This window comes from Chrysemys picta, chromosome 14 (genome assembly GCF_011386835.1).
Source record: "Chrysemys picta bellii isolate R12L10 chromosome 14, ASM1138683v2, whole genome shotgun sequence".
Lineage (NCBI taxonomy): Eukaryota > Metazoa > Chordata > Testudines > Emydidae > Chrysemys > Chrysemys picta.
This window is the reverse complement of record NC_088804.1, coordinates 15,107,247-15,119,778: the sequence shown is the minus strand read 5'-3', so window position 1 is coordinate 15,119,778 and position 12,532 is coordinate 15,107,247. Positions and strand designations below refer to the sequence as shown.

General features: G+C 40.8%; 1 protein-coding gene across 12 annotated transcripts in view; it reads left to right on the top strand.

The window, feature by feature from the left end:
- FTO (FTO alpha-ketoglutarate dependent dioxygenase) overlaps window positions 1–12,532 on the top strand; it is a 332,418-nt gene that overhangs the window by 90,995 nt on the left and 228,891 nt on the right. The gene's annotated exons all lie outside the window — the stretch shown is intronic.

The window sequence follows — 12,532 nt, the reverse complement described above, 5'->3', positions numbered from 1 at the left end:
GGCAAATCCCTGACACATTGTTCAGTTCAATCTTTTAATCCATTCTGTGTTTTCTTTACACACACTTTATTGGTTTAAATACTGCAAATACTCCCTGATTAGGGCCAGTTATTATATTTCACTTTTTTCTCCATGAAGGTGATGAAAGGAGTAAAAGATGGTTCTTTGGCCTATAATTTCTTGGGGGGAGGAAACTGAACTTGTGTGGGGTCATTCCCTTAACATTGCTGCAACAGCCCCACAGTATGCTACCTGTACGTTTGTATTGCTACTATTGGAATGCAGGGATGAAGCTGTGTGTGAAGGGGTAGACCAGGGGTCTCAAACTCAATTTACCTTAGGGCCAGTGCCAGTCCTGAAATCCTCCCAGCGGGCCAATAATGTCACTGAAGATGGTGTTCAGAAAAGAAAACTTTTATATTGTATTTTTTATTTTGAATTTCTTAGAAATAATAAAATTGTCATACGACTTTATACAATTCTTCGCCTGCCGGAGAGTTTTTATTGTTTGCCAGACACCTGGCAACGCTTCAGTTCTGTCAGTTCGTTGATTTTTGGCCTGAGTGACTGAGCAGTTGAAACCTTCAGGATTGCAGCGAGGTTGTTGTTTCACCCAGGCAAGAGATTAACAAACTTGAACAGAACTTTATTTACAGTGGAAATCTCTTTACCAAGCTGTATCTGCACACTCTGTAACTCTCATTCAGCCTCTTCAACTCCTCCCCTCTCCTTCCTGTTTCCTGTCCTTTCAGACTCTCAACAGCCAGTGCTCCCAGTTCTAATAATCACATGCAGCATCTAAACACCACATTCTCTCCTCTCTTAAGAAACTTTCCAAATTAAAATAAACATTGTTGTTCCAACCCCAGGAACAAATATCAAACAAGACACTATACTGTTGGCAGGAATATTACACTGAAAACACTGTAGATACTACATAACATAGTCTTTAGTCCAGGCAGGTGGTCGTCTGAGTCTGACAGGCCATCTCTCAAGCCCCGGTTCCAGTGCAATGTCTTGTTGTGTTGGTTGTACTGTGAAGTCATCCAGTGCAGACTGGGTGTTGGCATAATCTCCTCTTGGTGCATAGGTAGGTGCAAGATAAGAAGCATTCCATATCCACCCATCAAAAAGTCGATAGGTGTAAGGGCCCTTCTTCTCTATGATTTTAAGAGGAGCTCTGAATTTATGGTCCCCTTTGCGTAAGATTCCAGGTTTTTGTATTCTAACAAAGGAACCACACTCAAACTTTGGTTCCTTCCTGCCGTTTGTCTGTGAAAGCCTTAGACTTTGCTTGGTTCTGTTCAACTGTCTTTCTCACATCATCCTTGTTTGGGGCATCAGGTCGTGCCTTTAACAATCCAGCAATGTTCAGTTTAGTATTCAGCTGTTTCCCATGCAGTAACTCTGCAGGTGATCTTTGCGTTGTGGCATGTCGTGTAGCCCGGTATGCTTGCAAAAAATCAGTAATGAAGGGTATCCACAATCGCCCTTCCAGTTTAGCTGTTTGCAAACTCTCTTTCAAAATTCTGTTAAACCGTTCGATTTCTCCATTGGCTTGAGGGTCATATAGGGATGACCTCCTGTGTAAAATGTTCCTCTCTGCTAGAAAAGTTTCAAACTCCAGGGAAGTAAATTGACTACCATTATCTGAAATCAGTTCTTTCGGGTTACCTTCCCGGCTAAAAACTGAAGAGAGAAACTTAATTACTGTAGCAGAAGAAATTTGCGATGTAAACGCTACCTCAGGCCATTTGCTGAAATAGTCTATTAAAGTGATGGCATAATGACAGTCAGTTGGAGCAGTATCAAAGGGTCCTACAGTGTCAATCGCCACTTTTTCGCATGCAGATTCAGGAAGAGGAACAGGCTGTAATGGAGGGTTACATGTCACTTCTGTCTTATCATGCATTTGGCAAGTGACACAGGATTTTATGAGTGCTTCAGTTTGAGAGTCCATCCCTGGCCACCAATACAGATCCCATAGGCGTTGTTTGGTTCTGACAATTCCTTGATGAGTATCGTGTGCCAGGTGTATGAGTTTTGACTGTAATTCTTCTGGCACAAGTAGCCGGTGTGTACCTCGTAGCACACAGCCATCGAGCAAAGAAAGTTCATCCCGAACTCTAAAATAAGGCAGCAAAACTGGGTCAAGGTTTTTAGGATTACTGGGCCATCTCTTTGTCAGAAATTCCCGTAGTTTTTGTTGAATTGGATATGCTGAACAAGCAGCTTGAAATTGTTCTCTTGTAACTGCAGTAAGAGTGCTTGTAATAAGTGCAACTACTACACCCTCATCCTCTGGTGGACCCTCTGGTGAAGGCAAAGACAGGCGAGAAAGGCAATCAGCTACCACATTTTCGTTTCCAGGCTTATATTCCAGTTCTTAATTGAAAGAGTAGTCTTGCAGACCATCTAGCAATACGATATCCTGCTTTTCCCAGTCCTTTCGTGGTGCGCAACGTCGTCAAAGGGCTGTGGTCTGTGCACAACTTGAACGTGCGGCCCCACAGGTAAGTTCTCCATTTTTCAGTAGCCCAGACACAAGCAAGTGCTTCTTTTTCAACTGTAGAATATTTTCTCTCAGCATTACTTAGTGTCCTTGAAGCAAATGCAACAGTCCTCTCAGTGTTGTCCCCGTGAAGTTGTGTGAGGACAGCCCCAAGTCCATAATCAGAAGCATCAGTAGTTATAATTGTGGGCAATGCGGGACTGAATAGTGCAAGTACTGGACTATGTGTACAATCAAGTCTTTCACCCTTTCAAAACTAGTTTGTGCATCCGTTGTTCACACTAAGGTTGAACTTCTCTGTAGTAATTCTCGTAACGTTTCAATGACAGAAACATAATTGGGGATGAATTTTTGCATACCAGGAGGTAAGACCCAAGAAGGAACGGAAGGTTTGCAAATCTGTTGGAGGAGGAGCATTTGAAATTGCCAGGATATGATCCGGATCAGGTTTTAGTCCAGCCTGTGAAATTGTATGCCCCAGAAAGGACAGTTCAATTGGTCTAAATTTGCATTTGGACCTATTGAGCTTGAGGCCTGCTTTGTTGATGCAGTTTAGTACAGACTGCAGGTTATTGTCATGCTCCTCAGTAGTATTCCCAAACACAATAATATCATCCAAATAGCACTCAACTCCATGTTGATTCTTCAGAATCAATGACATCATTTTTTGGAAGGCACTTGGGGCTGATGCGAGACCATATGGAACAAGTTTAAAACGAAATAGTCCCTCATGTGTAATAAATACTGTGAGGTCTCTCCTATCTTCATGCAACATAACCTGGTGGTATGCGCTCTGCAAATCAAGAGTAGAAAACATCTTTGCTCCACGGAGTTCTGCAAATACTACTTCTATGTGAGGAAGAGGATGGCTGTCAATCACAATAGCTTTATTTGGCTCCCTTAAGTCCACACAAAGGCGAATGTCTCCACCCTTCTTCTGCGTCACTACTATAGGTGAAACCCATTCTGAGGAGTTAATCTCTTCAATAATGTCCTTTTGAACAAGTTTTCTAAGTTCATCTGAAACAGCTTCCCTGACTGAAAATGGTAAGCGCCGTAATTTCTGTCGTACAGACATCACATTATTCCGCATTTTAACTTTATGCAGAAACCCATAAGCATAGCCGAGTTTCTCCTCAACCTGGAGTTGGGTCCCAGCTGAAACTGGTGTGTGTACCGCAAGAGTGCTTTGCTGAGGAAGATCAATTCGTCCGTTAACTAGCCTGAGATTTAAAGCAGCTAATAAATCTCTGCCAAGGATAGCAGTGCCTTTGTGGACAATGTAGAACTCCGCAGTTACACAGCAATCACCAAAAGTAACTATTGCTGGCAGGCAGCCATGTACTGGAATACGTTTTTTCAAATAGCACACCAAGTGAAGTTTGGGTTCAGTAAGAGGCACATCTTTAAAGTAACGCAAATAGATGGAATCAGGTAGTATAGTGCTGCTGAGCCAGTGTCCAACATTAGCTGAATAGAGTGTGATTTGCCTGAGGGTATGGCAGAAACATTTACAGTGCACTTCATCTGTTCTGGAATATGTCCAGTAGTGATTTTGTCCACACTCAGCTCAGTAACATCTGGTATTGTAACTGCATGCACCTGTTGATTGAACTGGCTACTGCGATATACTTTAGCAAAATGCCCAATCTTTTTGCAATGATTGCACTGAGCTACTTTTGCTGGACATCCTGTGTAGCTTGCAAGATGTTGTGGGGATCCCCAGCGAAAGCATGCTTTTACTGTATTTTGCATTTGCTGATTCAGTGGCTTTTCATTAGTTTTCCTTTTGCAATTGTTTGTCTGCAGTGATAGTGAACTTTTCTGCAAAGGAGTCACAGCCTGGACTGGGCCTCCTGTACCCTTGCTCATTATTTTGGCTTCAGCTGTAGCTGACTCAATCTGAGTAGCAATGGTTATTGCTTTTTCTAGTGTAAGTTGTGGTTCTAGAAGTAAGTGTTCTCTTACGCGAAGCATGGTTGTTTTCTCAATGAGCTGGTCTCTAATCATCTCATCTGCCATATTCCCAAAATCACAAGTTACAATCAGACTCCTCAGGGAAGCAATATACTTCATTATAGTCTCCCCTGGTTTCTGCTCACGCGGGCGAAATCTGTAGTGATTAGCTACTACATTCACTTTTGGCACAAAAAAGTTGTTTAATGCAGTGAGTGCAGTCTCATATTTATCATCTGCAAGGGGAAACTTGTAAAATATATGCTGCCCTTCTGCTCCAAGGCAGTGGATGAGCAGAACACGCTTTCTTACTTCAGAAATCTCTGTAGCACTGATTGCAAGCAGATAAGTCTCATACATATGGATCCAGACAGTAAAAGCAATTGGAGGCTCACCTGCGTTTTGCAGAAAGGTTGCAGGTGGGTTCAGAGGTAGAAGATCCATCCTCGTCGCCAAAATGGTGTATCACCAGGCAAGGTATTAATAAACTTGAACAGAACTTTATTTACAGTGGAAACCTCTTTACCAAGCTGTAACTGCACACTCTGTAACTCTCACTCAGCCTCCTCAACTCCTCCCCCTCCTTCCTGTTTCCTGTCCTTTCGGACTCCCAACAGCCAATACTCCCAGTTCTAATAATCACATGCAGCATCTAAACACCACAAAGGTGTGCATCAGATAATTGTGTTTGGTATTTTGACTTGTTTATATTCATTGTGGAAAAAAGTGATGCTGGCTCCATGGCTAACTCTGCCGGGTGACTCTGCCCGGCGACTAGTGATGGTATCTCTGTCCCTCTCCCCCAGCCAATGGGAGCTGTGGGGGGTGGCACCTGCAGCAGACATTGCTGGCAGCGTGTCTGCCTGCGTCTCTCCTTCGCAGGCCGCAGTGGGGAGGTTCTTGGGCTGCAGATGGCCCGCGGGCCGGGACTTTGAGACTCCTGGGGTAGACCTATGGAGAATTGCTTCCTGTAACACTACCTCATCCATCCAAACTTGTGGATTGTGTAAGATAATGCTGATAGAATCAAGTTTGTGAATTGTAACTAGTTTTGCAAGTCCAGTTTGTGATATGCACAACACACAGCACTGCAAAAGGGTCGTTCATCCCTATTGGTGCATGCATCAGATGGTTTTTTGGGGAAAAAAGCTTGTGTATCTTATTTTTAGAAACTATCTTTTGCATAGCTCATTATAATGGGATACCAGTAATCAAAAAACGTCCTTAGTTTCAGTCGCATGACTAAATCCAAATGGAACCAGAAAGGTGGCAGAATCATGGTTAACCATTTTAGCTCCATTGTGTCTGTATACGTATTTACACTAAAATGATCACAAGAATAAATACCCATCTTTATTTTTTATATATATATTTTGTTTAGGAAGATAAATAGCCCAATTCCATTTCATGTTTGTATTGTTAGATATGTTTGCATTTAGAATATTGAAAATTATGCTGCACTTTGAATTAGAGGCATCATACATGGCAACATTGATGATGAAAAGACAATTATCTGAAGAGGTTCAATAGAAACAATAAGCAGAGAGGAAAGGTAAAAAATTGATTGTTGTCGTTAGAACTGCAAGCATTACATTGCCCTTCCCAGGAATCATTGTACATACTAATAATCATGAGCTCAGCTCTGCAGCCCTTCTCAGAGTAATCCTTATTTGTACAAGTAAGTCTCATTGAACTCAGTAGGAGCCGTGATCACAGGATCGGGCAAACAGTTATGTCTTCTTTCCTTCCTGTATTTGGTTTATTTTCAGAGTAGCAGCCGTATCCGCAAAAAGAAGAACAGGAGTACTTGTGGCACCTTAGAGACTAACAAATTTATTAGAGCATAAGCTTTCGTGGACTACAGCCCACTTCTTCGGATGCATGGTTTATTTTGACAGTCTGTAGCAGTAGCATGTGGAATTACAACCATCAGTTCCCTGTGTCTGCATTGGTTTGTTACCATGTTGATGCCACAGTTCAATTATTCACACACTCATCCATCCACTTCTCTGACAAAAGCTATACATGTACAGATCTAATGCTGTAGCACAGAGATAATCAAATCATAATTGTAATAAAAAACAAGCAAACAAAATAAAAAACAACATAAACATACCATTTATCTTTAGCCCAAAAAAGTGGAAAATATAGTTAAGCCAGACATGTTCCATGGATGTAAAGATCACCATATAAAATATAGTAGTAACAGTGAATGGTTAACCTCAAGAACTCTGTTTCAAATTCATTCTCATGTAATAGCCAAGAACTTCAGAAATAGGAAAAAAAAATGTTTTTCTCTTTGAGTCCATGTTGGTGTAATCATGTGCCATCTTTTTACCTATCTTTTCTAGGAACCTTTCAAACTGACTGTAAATCCCTCAAAAGATGTAATTTTCTAAGATCTATAACTTTCAATTTGAGAGGGGAAAGATTGCTGTCACCTGTTTTTGAAGAAAGAATTATTTAATAGTAATTCATGTTCACCTTTGTGTCTGAGTATATAATTTTTAGGTCTGGAAACTTACAAAGACATTATAATTGGCAGAGCTGGCAGACACACTTCTAGGTGAGGTTGCCTAACGCTTTCTATTAGAGGACCTGGTTTTCGTTGTGTGTAACATTGACAAACTTTAACTATTTGGTTGAAATTTTCCATGCTCAGCACCTGCCTCAGGCTGAATTTCTTTTTGAAAGCAAAAACAGTTCAGCCACTTTAGAGAATGAGGCCAGGGGAATTCTTTTCTTTTGCCAATGTTAAAAAAATTCTTCACTGTTTTCTTGATAAGCTCTAGCTTCTCAGTGCTTGGGAGCAGGGACTTGAAATTTGGCAGGGCTCTTACACTGTGGTCAGAGAAGTGCCTTTTGCTGTCCCTTTGAAAATCTGCTCAAATTTGGCTGAGTAATAAACATGTGAAAATTGTCATTTCCACATCTTTAGCCAGAGAAGTGTTGGAGTTTGGCTGCTAAATTCTCTGAACTTTTTGACTGTATTGAACATGCTTCATCCCAGGGTTGCAGGGACTGAGCAGGACTTTTCTTGAATTTTTTCTTCTGTGTTCTGACTGTTCCCTCTGCTGGTGCCTACTAAGCAGTGTGGAGGAGAAGGAGGAAGCAGATTGACTCAAAATGAAGAGGAGTGAGGAGTGGATAGGGGCTGGGGTGGGGTATGGTTGGGCAGAGGAGCAGAGGAAGATAGAGTTAGGCTGTAGGGAAATAGGAGCAGAAGAGGACACGGATTAGGCTGTAGTGTGGGAAAGGGACAGGCTGGGGTAGTAAGCTCAGGGGAACATGCTGGGGGCAAAGTCAGAAGGAGGAAGGCTAGTGGGGATAGAGGCAGAAGGTTCTGTAATTAGTAGCACATATACTCCCATTCAGAACCTGTAATAGAGTCTAGGGTACCTAAGTCCCAACATTCCTCTGCAGTCCAGGAAACACTCGCAGGACCCACTTGCACAATATGTGTCAGTGACTGGCCCACACAGGGGATACCATGACACTTTTACTGCTCCAAGTTACTCTGATAGCTCAAGCGACAGAGGTCTGTACTACAAGCAATTCAGTTCTGCAGCGAATCCTTGCTCCTTCTAGTTCTGTATTATAATTGTGGTGTGCTGTTGTGTATGCCCTCTGAGGTATTTGTATCAGGTGATTCTGTATCATCTTCTATTTAAAAAAATATTTTTGGCAATAGGAAGACCTGCTTAAACTTGCTCTTCTGCTGTTTCCAAACTTCATCTGTGAAGTAAAACATCTTTGTATACCATCCATCCAACACCACCCAAGATTATAAAGACTGCAAGTTGATAACATTTGTTTTCCAAGGTGGATTTGACCACCTGTACCCAGTTATGCATGTGATTAATTTCTTCTAATAAATCATTCATTGAATTACAAGAAACAGAAGTCCTCTAATGGGACTTCGTTCCAAAGTGGCAGACGATTTGTTGGAAATGGGCAGGAAGAAAGTTGAGGAAATAGGAAATCAATACACCTTGATCTAACACCCCCCTCCCCCAAGTTGTGTTATGTATATCGATGAAATTATCTTCCCTTCTTTTTTATAGTAGTCCATACAAAATTGGAAGTTCTCTCTCCCAACACTGAGCAACACTAGATTCCTTGGTTTGTTCTCTTAAGTGTAAGGCCTTTTGCAATGTTGGGCAGTTGATTTAGGCATTTCAGTTTTTATCATACACAAGCAGTTTTTTTAGGCCCCAATTCAAGGATAGTTAAGCATATGTTGAAGTTAAGTGTGTGCGTCAGATCTTTCATGAATTGTCATCTTAATTTTGGTACAGTTTAGAGATTCTAGAACACTACAAACTTGAGAAATGCTTGATGAAGTTTTAGAGATAAGGTTACAACTAGAGAAACTGGCAGTAGTCCATTGAAAAAGGGTTTCCCAGCTTCTGCAGACATTGGCACTTTAGAACGGGTGTACCGGCCATATCGTGCAGTAACCTGTGCCATTAGTTCTATTTGCCAATATGTGATGAAAAAGGCAATTGACAAAAGAATTGACAACTTAAAGAGCATTCTTGTCTCTAAAAATTGTTTATCATGTCCATTGTCTTCCATATATATGTAAAAAGTTTTTGTGTGTACTGCTGGTGTTTAGCTCATTGTTGGGATTCAGTTGATGGCGATTAAGATTAAAATTGAAAGCGTCCCTTTGAAAAAAATTCACTTTGCCTAGTTATTATACCGTTTATATACTTTATTGACTAATGCTCTGAAATTGCAAAGGGATCTGCATGCATGGACCTTACTCCTGTGGGAGTCCCAGTGAAATTGTGCTCCATGCTGACCCTTAATCCAACACAAATTCAGTGGGACTTCTGCAGTAGTAAAAGTCTATGCAAGCAGATCTTTCTGCAGGACTGATAACCTATTCCCCCCCCCCTCCCCAGCCATATGGTGTATAATGTTTTTAAAGTTGAGCGGGATGCCTTGGTTTGGGTTTGCAAATCTCATCAGATAGAATTTAATTTTGCAAAAACTAAAAACTGGTGGTGTATCCATATGTATTGTATTTTATCTGAACTATCCGTATGCAAGGAAGCTAAAGTGTGCGTGGCAGGGTTGGCCAGGTTTTAGTCTACCTCTAATACTGATAAAATAATTTGTATGCAATGTTGTTAGTTAAAAGTGACTGCCGCCAAATGGGCAATGTCTCTTTTAACAAGCAATTTTTTTTCTTTCAAATTGTAGGGAAAAAAATCTTTGGAGTAATCTCTTAAGGCCTAGAACGTATTTTTCAATATCCTTTGAGACATATGATCCATGAAGCTTCAACCATTTTTATACAATTACAGTTTTAGATGAATTATAAACTCTTAAATTAAAATTACAGGGTTCTTTCTAAAAGTCATAAAGGATTAGAGACAGTTGGAAGCAATTTCAAGAAGAGACAGCCCCACAATGAAAGGGTTGCCGAGGGTTTGAATGAAGGTGCAAATCAAAATGTAATACTTATAATGCTGTGTTTGCTACACAGACTGTACCAAATTAATTGGTACTGAATGGAACAAAAGTACTTAAGCAATCTGCTTTTTGTGATCATTCTTCATAGAGATGACTGTGATACTTAGTGTTACAAAATCCAGATTTGCTATGTTTTTGTTTTCAAGATTTGGCTTGATACCCTTTAACTCTCATATGTCTGTACAGCAGTGATTTCTCTCTTTGTTTTAAAAAGTATTGAAATGAAGTTTCGTGCAGGCATCACACTGGCAGATACTGTGCAAGCTTCCCCACATAACCTTACCAGTGCAGCTCAGTCCTGATCTGTAAGACACCTCCTATTCCAGCCCTAAGCCTCTCACGATCAGAAATTTACATTTGTACCAAATTGTTTCTCTCTTCACTCAAATGGTAGCAAAAGGAACAGAATCATCATAATGCTTTCTCTTTGTGGACCTCAGTGGCCATGGTTTGCAGTAGAAAGACAGCTGTGAATTCCTAGGTGGCCACAGGTTTAATGTATAAGTGACTAATTATAATATGGTTCTGCAATAGTCATAATGGATTATTTCTTAAATATATTTATTGGTGATACCTAGATGGTTTGGCATTATTCTGCAGTGAAGAAATTGTCAAATACTAGCAAGTGATATAAGTTTTCCTAAACCTGATGGGGATATTGTGAGGATATTTCTCTTTATCTAGTTTGTTGAATGCACTGGACAAACTTCCCTTTTTGGGATCTGTTTTCATGTTTCATACAGGAACAGAAATGGTAAAGGATGAAACCATCCACCTGCATTTTTCTCCTAATATCTATAATGCTAGATGCCGCGTTGTTGTGCATGAATTCTTACAGCTGCCTATAAAATCCATTGAAAGAAGAGAACTCATTCTTGCAAGTGGAATAAATCCAATAAATCTTATCACAGTGTGCATGCCAATTTGAGAATTTCAGACTTATTACAAAATAAAGTAAAGATTTCAGATCATATTTGTTTTCATTAATAGAGAGAATAGCATATTAAACTTCACAGGTAGTAAACTACACTAGGGTATTCAGTTTAACAAAGTGTGGTTATGGTAAAAAAAAAAAAGTAACTATGACTTAATTTTTTTAAAGTGACTTGGGATTTTGGGTTCCTCAGTTTTGTTGGGTATGCAAACTGTGACATCTTTAAAGGGCTTAATATTTATTAGGGGAGGATGTATGTGAGGCTGAGCATTTCTGAAATCAGACTCCCGTACTGTGATCAAATTCAATAGTCACTAGTAATAGCTGAAGTAAAAATGGCACCTTCTTACTCGGAGCACAGCATGCAGAGCCCTCCTCCCTCTCTGTCAGCAATCCGGTAGGACTCTGTCCCTAGTCCCCTCTTTTCTCCCTTACATTTTTTTGCTGAGTGACTTCAGCTCACAGTTTCATTTACCCTACAGTATATATACTGATGACTCACAAATCTTCCTCTCCGCACTGATCTGACTGACAGTCCAGTTGTGACTGCATCATCCTGGATGTCTTGCTGCCAGCTCAAGCCCAGTATGGCAAACTAGAACTTTTCATTTTTCTTCCTTACCTGCCTCCTCTGTGTTTCTACTCCATCACTGTTGAAAACAGTATCATCCCACCCCATTACCCAGGCTCATTACCTGAAGACAATTTATGACTCCTATCTCTCCTCCTCCCCATACATCCAGCCTTCCCTATAAAATATCAAACATCTATTCCTTTGTCACTCTTCCTATGTCCATCCATAGATACCATGATTGTCTCCTGCCTATTGTCTAATGTTATTATTTCCATTATTATTACTATTATCTGCTGTATCCTACGTATCCCTGACCTCCTTTAACAAATTTTCTCCCCTCCAGCAGCTACTCAGCCCCTCTTCCAGTCCTTCGTCTGCCTTTCTCTTGCCCACCAAATCAGGTTGAAAAATTTCTTTCTTACCACTCAGGCTCTATCTCTGACCTTTTTTCTCACTGGATCAATCTTGCTTGCCTCGCTCCATTTATGATGCCAGATTCACCACTTTTCTTCTTCACTTTCTCACACTATCTTCCTTGTGCCTTCTCTCTTGCTTGGAATGAGTGCACCTCAGTGGATAAGGCATGCTCCATCTGTCCATTGTAGTTCCTACTGAAATTCCATTTTTGAAAGGCCCATAGACCCTAATTTCTGACACTTGAACATCAAAGCCAACTTGATTTAGAACATTTTTAAGAGTTCTAAATTATTGCTGCTTCTGAGTGCAGTAGCAAAAATGTTATTACCAGAGCTGCTCGGAAATTTTCCAGCTGAATGTTTTTCTACTGGAAAATTCTGATTTGTCAAAATTGAAACATTCTGTGGGATCATGATGACTTCAGTGAAATTCTGATCAAACTTTGCCTACCAGGGGATACCTGCCTGCTTGCCTACCAGCTCAACCCACCAGGTGGGCTGTTTGGGAGCCTGGGCTTCCAGGTTTCCAGTTTCCTGCCTCCTCACCAGCCCAGGCTTCTAGGATTCCCAGCTCCACAGCAGCCTTCAAAGTGGACATCCTTGAAGTTGGGGCTTCCAGGGTTCCTGAGCTGCGTGCTTCCTACTTGTTGGATTGC